Source organism: Pteropus vampyrus, unplaced genomic scaffold, assembly GCF_000151845.1.
Source record: "Pteropus vampyrus isolate Shadow unplaced genomic scaffold, Pvam_2.0 Scaffold39, whole genome shotgun sequence".
Taxonomy (NCBI): Eukaryota; Metazoa; Chordata; class Mammalia; order Chiroptera; family Pteropodidae; genus Pteropus; species Pteropus vampyrus.
The window spans coordinates 2,682,808-2,688,954 of record NW_011888820.1 but is presented as its reverse complement, the minus strand read 5'-3'; the positions used below and the strand labels follow the sequence as shown (position 1 = coordinate 2,688,954).

Below are 6,147 nucleotides of genomic sequence, written 5' to 3'. Positions count from 1 at the left end.
CTGCCTTGCCTAGGTTTGGAGCAATCCTAAAAAGACGTAACTTCCAGAGATCCTTGGAGAACTGGCTAAGGCCTCTGCTTTAAATTCAGTTTCTCCCTCTGCCCAATCCTGTTTTCCTCATTTCCATAAAGTTATGCCTTAAACCACTTCCCGAAAGCCTCCTGCATGCAGGTACCCGTATCAGAGTCTCTTTCTCAGGGAACCATAGACACTAGGCTTCTATGCTTTAGAAATATAGTTGCCTCATGTAACCTGTTTAATACTCCAATTTAAATTCAAGATATGTTTGATTGTTATATTTAAATGTAATAGTATTATTGGCTTATTTGAACATTTTAAAAGAATGAATGGGTTACTTGTCCCTGAGGAGCTCAAACCTAAGTGACTCAATGCTTTCCTGTTCAATCATATTGATAGTGTCGCAACTGAATGTTCCTTTAAGTGAAAGTGTCCAATGGCCATTTCTTTAGACAGGCTATGGCAACAAGATACACAGTTAATGCTGTTGTATTGTGTTTTCTGTGGCCAGCTAAAAGAAGAGACATTCTTCCATTGACTGAAAAAGAGCAAGGATAAGGACCCATAAGAATATAATTATCCTTTCTCATCAAACCTCGAACTAAGGTGGTAAAAACTTATTTTAATTAATCCTAGTCTATGGCCATGCTCCCTTGACCAAGCCCGATCCCATCTGATCTCAGAAGCTAAGCAGAGTCGGGCCTTGTTAGTACTTGGATGGGAGACCACCTAGGAAGACCAGGTGCTGTAGGCGTAAAAAATAAAAAAATAAGGGATTGTAAGCTGACAAGGTCCTTGCAATCTGTGAGGTCAACCAAGAGTTGCCTCGCCTAAAAAATAAAAAAAAAAATTAATCCTAAAATAATCCTAAAACTTGAAAAAAATATACAATCAGTATAGATAGTTATAAAGCAAAAAGCAAAAATATTACTCTTCATCTCACCAGTCCCTCTCACTAAACATGACTACTGATGATATTATTATTTTTTTTGGCAGGGGGGAATCTTTCTGGGGAACAAAATCATATACATATGTGGCATGTGGTGACATGTGCACCAACAGACACAGAACTTCTCCTACTCAGCTGCCACTGGAGTTTGGATACCCTGTTCAGAATTTAGGAAAGGAGACTTTGAAGAACCCTATGTTTACTGTGTTTCTTTGGTTGTGCTGTGAGTTTTCCTAGAATAAACTCACCAAAGTCTCAATGTGAGCTGCTGCTTTATGCTCAGGTGAATTCACTGAGCAGTTTCTCTCTACCTTTTATTCCATTTGCTTTCACAGTATGTGACTCCAGCCATGAGGAACAAAGCTGCTGCCTGCAGATAAAATGCCACATAAACAAGTTGACAAGGGTAGAAAACATATGGCAAAGTTGGTATATCTTGTTAAATGTAAATGGTATTTGAAATCATCTTTTTAATTACTGCACACTTGGCTATGATGACGTGAAACCAAAATATCTAGTTATTCCATTAAACAGTCAGTAATAATAGGAAAAATAAAGAAAAAAAGGCAGCTGAATCAGTACATTTGTATATATGTGAGGGTGGGAGTGAAGAATAGGGAATAAAAATTCTTTGATGATTTAGATAAAATACATAGTTGAGTGAAACTTTTACCATTCAATCAATTATTAAAACAACAAGCATTAGAGAGAAGTAAATAAAAATCATGAGCTTGATGTGTAATTTGCTTTCTTATTGGCATAGAACTTAATTTAGATCCTTTTTTAATAATCATTCCATTTTTTACTTATTTAATTAATTATTGAGATTTGACCTTGTACAAGATTGCATTTTAGATGCCGAAGACACAAGGCAAAGAAGTCCATCAAGATTCTTGCCCTCTACAGCTAACTTTTACAAAGGATAGGGACTCAGTAGCTTAAAACATCTAAATGGTTTATTGGATTGTCTAAACATTATGGACTTTCTTTTTCTGACATTTAAGCTGCTTAATGAAAGAACGTGTTTTGTTCTTTTATTCTTTCTTTACCTCCTCCTTATTCTTCCCTGCTGAGTTACTTCCAAGACTAGATCAACAGAATAAGGTTTAGAAGAAAATAGGCAAATGTGATACTCTAGCCAGCACTACGCTTTCTCCAGGTGAAAAGCAAGCATCAGTCTCTGTGTCCCATCTAGTTCTAGAATCTTGGTGATACAAGTCACATTCTAAAAACTCACTCGCGGTACTTCATCCCCGTGGTTAGTCACCTGGGGAAGAGGCTCTGACTTCTGCAGCTCCCTGAGCTTCCAGCCCAGAAGGAAAATTCTCATCTCACCTTTTGTAGCCTACCTCCATGAATGTTTCTTTTGGGGTGGAAATGCTACTGCGTTTTATCTGAAGGAGATGGGAGGATAAAAATATAATTACTCTTTACCTTTATCATTTTTTCATAGAATTTTAACTCAAATCCCTAGTCTTCTTTTAAGTAGCTTGGGTGAGGTGGTGGTCACTCTACCACTTTTGCTGTCATTTAGTCAGTCCTGAAAGGATGTATCTAAAGTGTCTTTTTAGGATATCTGGTTGCTTATCAAGCATTGTACTCATACTTATGGCAGTAGTGAAAATTTCTAGACAATAGAAGAAGTCTCATTTAATATCTCGTAACCTGTAATTACGGGTGATAATAATGCTATATGAAAGACAAGCCTTGACAGAGAGGGAGGGAGGAAATTCCCCTTTTCCCTTTCTCTAGTGCTGTCTCCTGCCAGGACCTGCCACCGGCCAAACTCGATCAGGCGCCCCCTGCTGGAGAAACCTGGGGACATGCAGCCTGGAGGGTGGGGTCAGTGTTCTCAGATCCAGAGCTAAGAGAGCTTCACATCTAGCTTCAGAAACCCAGAAAAAGATTGTTTTTTAATTGTTTAACTGCTTTAGATTCCAAGAAATTTCCATTTGGAGGGTCAGAAAAAATCTGATTCCTCAGTGATGGAATTTCAGCTTACAGTTTTACTAAGCATTAGAGAAGAATTGTGTTCTCCAGTGAGCTTTGTATGAGAATCCTTCAAACAGAAGATAGTATAGTATGCTTTAAAGAGCAGGAAGAGAGCATGCAGCAATCCCTCGTAATCCCTGTTTGTAAAACTCTGTGTTTCAAGTTTTCCTGGCATTTATTTAATCTATAAAAAGCTGTTTTTAAAATATAAAAGCAAGTTTTATTTTTATTTTTTTACTCCCTTTGATTTATAAACAGGATGCGTGCACTTAAATTTCAGATGGGTTTCTATACACTAAAAATGAGTCTCCGATAGCATAAAGCAGAAAAACAAAATTGGAATTTTTATGTTTTAAATGGGTTTTATTGCTTTATTGTAATTCAATTCTTTTGGAATAAAATATAGATTTAATTATATGTAACTCAAATTCTAATTACAATTTCAGAACCTCACAGTCATTAATAAGGCATCATTTTGCATTTTACTTTTTCTCCATATCACGTAACATTGCTCACATCTAATATTTTTTATAACTTAGATTAGATCTTTTTTTGGTATAATGTAAACAGTTTTTAAAATTTTATGATCTTTGGAAAAGTCAGTTACTCAGACTTCATCACTGTGAATTTTATGCACAATCATTTCTGAGTCATCCTAATCAGATTAAAATCAATTCCCTTATTATTATTTCAATCATCAGAGAAATAGATGTCAAACTTGTCAATTTTCCATTCCAATTAAAAAATTCTCATTGAACCTTACTACTTACATTTCTAAACTTTCTATTTGTTCTGCCTGGGGGAAACACCTTTTTCTTTGTGTGGATTTCTTCACATATACTTCAGTTTTCTCTACATTTGACTGATAAACTGCAGTTTTTTAGTCTTTTATTAAAAGTGTATGTTAATATTCAACTGATACCTCTAAAATCCTACTCCACCTTCCCACCTAAAAGGAAAGAAAACCGAACTCTTATTGAAGATATTCATTTCATAGGTCAGTTAAATAGTCATTACATAAAAAACTACATTCTAGTTCAAGTTTTAGCTGCTGGGAATACAAAGTAGTAACACACAGTTTCTGTACTCAAGGAGTTCACAACAGTTATAAAAGAAGAAGGAGAAGGAGAAGAAAAAGTAAGTATTTTATTTGCTTCAAATTACCTTCAGGGTCCAGAATTACAATTATTGCTATTAATCATAGGTCTGCTTTTCAAATTTGTCTTACCAGTGAATCCACTAACAGTTGTCCTTATGCTGGATTAATCACAGAGCATAGAAGTGTTATAAAGCAATAATTAGGAGAAAATGAATCTTTACCTTACTTCTCATTTGTGTTACAGCCTTGTTTGAACAAGTATATCGACTTAAGTGTCTTCTAAGTGTCCAATGAGTCTCTCATGATGAATAACTATCACAGATATAAAATGCTATGGAGTTTCTTAGTGATCATCATCTAAGATAAATGTAAAGACAGAATTTATTTAAAATTTTGAATAGTAGTCAAGTCTTGGTTTTAGGTTTATAAATAATTCTCTTTTAAAGATTGATAATGTTTATCTTGTACAGGGCCTGCATATATGTGGTTGAGCATATGAGAGTTCTCTCAATAACCATCTTCCTATTGACCTATCATACTTCTGAAAATACTTTTGAACATTGCCCCAGGAGAGAGAGAGAGAGAGAGAGAGAGTATGTGTGTGTGTGTGTGTGTGTGTGTGTGTGTGTGTGTGTGTGTTGTGTGTGCGTGTGTGTTCTTGGTTCAAAAACTTCAACACAAACTGTAGACCCTCTCCTCAGAAAAATTTCATTTGAAAAACATTTATTTTGTGTGTTCATGATGCCTATATATTAATTAACACTGATACATAATATCATAGGGATAAAAAACCAAGGTAATGAAACCATGATTTCATGCATTTGCAGGTACTAGTTTACCAGGACAATTAAACATCACTTTAGAAGGTAAAAATCTGAGCTCCAGAGGGTAGACTTCCAGACATATATTTTTGTAAAGACAGTGGGAAAAGGAGAAGATAGTCAATACTGGGATGATCAACCCGGAAATGATACTGGCTGGAGAGCTTGAGAGGCTGGTACTGAGTGATGTGCTTCTAAGTGGCAATAATATGAATTTGTAGGGTCACAAAGGCAGCAAAGAAAAATCTCTTTTTTTTTTTAAACTTTAAAGAATATTTTGGTAAAATACACATAACATAAAATTTACCATCTTAATTGTTTTTGAGTCTACAGTACAGTGGCATTCTCATTGTCGTGTTGCCATCACCACCAATCTTTTACAGAATTCTTTTTAATTTACAAAACTGAAACTCTGATCCCATTAAACAGTAACACCTCACTATTCTCTCTCATCAGCACCTAGCAACCACCATCTTACTTTCTGTCTCTGTAAATCTGGCTACTCTAGGTATCTCACATAAGTGGAATCATCCAGTTATTTGTCCTTTTATGACTTATTTCACTCGGCATAATGTTCTCAAGCTTCATCCATCTCGCAGCATGTATTGGAATTTCCTTCCTTTTTAAAGCTAAATAATATTCCATTGCTTATTCATTCATCTATTGATGAATACTTGGGTTGCTTCTATGTTTGGCTATTGTGAATAATGCTGCTATTCTATTGGCGTACAAATATCTCTTCACGACCCTGCTTTCAATTCTTTTGGATATTTGCCCAGAAATGCAATTGCTGGATTTTATATGATAATTCTATTCATAATTTTTGAAGAAACACCATACTGTTTCTATAACAGCTGTATCATTTTACATCCTCACCAACAATGCAAATGAGTTCCAATTTCTCCACATCTTTCCAACACTTATTTTCTCTTAATAGTTAAAAACAACAACAACAACAACAAAACATGGATGTGAGGTAATATTTCATTGTGGTTTTGATTTATATCTATCTAATGATTAGCGATGTTGAATCTCTTTTCATGTGCTAATTGACCATTCGTATACCCTCTTTGGAGAATTGTCTATTCCAGCCCTTTGCCCATTTTTAAAAATTAGTTTATTTTGTTGTTGAGCTGTAGGTCTATTTAAACATTTTTAATTAAGTAGGTCTTTTAGCAAATAATTTTTTAGCACTATTAATTATATTGAGACATTTTGATTAGAAAATTTATTTTGGCATGATATATGTCAATTCACTTTATTTTGAC

General features: G+C 34.8%; 1 pseudogene; it reads left to right on the top strand.

Annotated features, from left to right (window-relative positions):
- The first annotated feature begins 653 nt into the window (after positions 1–653).
- Positions 654–772, top strand: LOC111738540 (annotated as a pseudogene).
- Positions 773–6,147: the final 5,375 nt, after the last annotated feature.